Source organism: Mugil cephalus, chromosome 14, assembly GCF_022458985.1.
Source record: "Mugil cephalus isolate CIBA_MC_2020 chromosome 14, CIBA_Mcephalus_1.1, whole genome shotgun sequence".
Taxonomy (NCBI): domain Eukaryota; kingdom Metazoa; phylum Chordata; class Actinopteri; order Mugiliformes; family Mugilidae; genus Mugil; species Mugil cephalus.
Window position 1 is genome coordinate 237245 of NC_061783.1, and position 2430 is coordinate 239674.

General features: G+C 41.1%; 1 long non-coding RNA gene across 1 annotated transcript; it reads right to left on the reverse strand.

The window, feature by feature from the left end:
* Window positions 1–879: 879 nt before the first annotated feature.
* LOC125020498 lies at window positions 880–1465 on the reverse strand. The gene is made up of 3 exons (XR_007114214.1): window positions 1422–1465; window positions 1073–1334; window positions 880–975 (listed from the first exon to the last, which is right to left on the reverse strand). It is a non-coding gene; the product is annotated as an uncharacterized LOC125020498 (long non-coding RNA).
* Between the last annotated feature and the right edge of the window lie 965 nt (window positions 1466–2430).

A 2430-nucleotide genomic window follows, 5' to 3' on the forward strand; every position in this document is an offset into this window, starting at 1 on the left:
TGTGATTTTTTTGTGTGTGTCGAGTTATGGGACTGATCTAGAGAGAGGGATTCAGGAATGTGTTAAAGTCCCCTCCAATGATTGTAATGGGTGTGATGGCTATGTCAGATAATTGCGAAAAGACTTAGTGAAAAAAGGCCGGATCATCGTTATTCGGGGCATAAATGTTTGCAATTGTGTATAATTTATTAAAGATTGATGCCTGAATGATGATGTATTGACCTTCTGTGTCTGTTATTTGTTTAAGGTAAATACGAGTCTCTTATTGACCAAAATCGAGACTCCTCTTTGTCTACTATTGAAACAGGAAGAGAAAACTTGGTTAAAATTTGGATCTACAAGAGATTTTTTTTTCTGAATCTTGTAGGTGAGTTTCTTGAATGAGTAAGATATCGACTTGTAATTTGGAGATATAATCCGTAATTTTATGTTTTTTTGGCTGTGAGCGAATGCCATGCACATTCCAAGAGACGACAGTTAACTGCGACATTGAGATTAAAAGCATTCAGTCCTTTGTATGCTGTGTTGGTAGAGGATTTTGAAGTCTGTACAGGGTCGTCTGCTGCTGTCAGCATGGAAGGATTTACAGACAATGGAGAGAAATCAGGAGGTGAGTGTTGGAATAATTGATTATACCTGGTACAAACAATGTCATACAGACATATCAACAATCGCATCAGTTCCTGGAAAATGGATAGTTAACTTAATAACATGAGACCACAGGAAAGGAAATTATTGTGTCAGAGATATGTGGAGGGGTAAAGGGGTGAGTGGAGGTGAGTGTGAAGGGCAGGGAGACATGGACAGAAAGAGAAGGAAAAAAGAAGAATAGCAGGGGGGATGTATGAGGTGAGTGAGAAGATAAGAGGAGTGACATACATTAACATTTTGTGAAGCTCACTTCAACATCTCCACATGTCCAACAAGACGTCCTCCCTCTCTTTCTCTCTCGGCAGTCATGACGTTGTTGCAATGCTGTTGAAGTTAACAGTGACATGCAGGCTAATCAGGCAGCTATCATGAAACTGACAGTGCAAGTGTCCACTTTGGCAAAACACTTGAATAAACTTACCACAAAACCAGATAGTGACATTCCCCAAGATACGCAACTCCCACTTGTGAGTTCACATACGGACAGGGCTGATTCCAAAGGCCATTGTGCACAATGTGTACAATAGGGAAATATGTCCTGGTCTCATTGCTTCCACTGTGGCCAGGCTGGGCATCGAGCTGTTGGTTGTTTGAAGAGGCAGAGGTTGGGAAAGGGAGTGCAGTCACTGGAGAGGGGCAGCCAGTGACTGAGGCAACTGCATCGTCCCTAGTGGAAGTCAGCTCTTCTCAAACAGAGAAACCCACAGCAGCGAAGCATCAGCATAAAATAAGGAAAAAACATATTGCACAACTTATACAGTCATGCTCACCATTATTGGCACCCATGAAGTACATAATGTGGAATATCTTCTGGAAAAAAAAAAAATTAATCATGTGAGTCATTTCTTTTCTATAGAGAACTCGTGTTTGATACAAAAGAGAAAATGATAAAAAACACTTTAAAACAATAAACAATGGGAGTAAAAAATAGAAAAAGCTTGCTGTGTCACTGGTATTGGCACCGATTGCTTTTTGTTTGTGGACACAGTGTTCATTGTTGGAAATGACTGGCCTCTCTTTGTACTGTAGGAGTCAATTTCTGTCATTATCATGTTGGTGTGTGACATTTACAATAAATCTGGCTGAGCAAAGATGTGTGTGTGTGTGTGTGTGTGTGCGGGGGCAACACATTTGTGATTCACCTGTGGTAAATCACAAATGAGAATCACCGGTGATAAATTGTCTGTGCCCATGTGACATGAATTAGCCAATGAATGATGACTTCTGTGTTTTAAAAAGCCATCTGTTATCCCCTGTTCCTTTGTCACAATGCTGAAGACAAAGGAGCTGTATGAGGACATCAGAAGTGCGATAATTAGCAAACACAAGACCTCCAAAGGGTATAAGGCCATCTCCAAAGACCTTGGTATCCCTGTTTCAACAATGCCTAATGTTTACCAAGCATGGAACTGTCAAGAACCTCCCTGGACGTGGGAGGAAGAGAAAAATTGATGAGAGAAGTCTTCGAAGGTTGGTGCGAATGGTGGAAAAAACACCATGTCAAACAGTCATAGACCTGAAGGCCAATCTGGAACACTCTGGGGTCATGGTTTCAAGTACCATACGCTGCACACTAAACCAAACAGGGCTTCATAGGCGAAGGCCAATGAAGACAGCATTGCTGAAGAAAATATATTAAAAGGAATGACTAATCTTTGCCAAAGAGTACCTGGACAAACCACAATCCTTCTGGGAAAATGTTCTGTGGACAGATGAAACAAAAATAGAGCTTTTTGGCAATGAACACCAACAGTTTGTTTACAGACGGCACAATGAAGC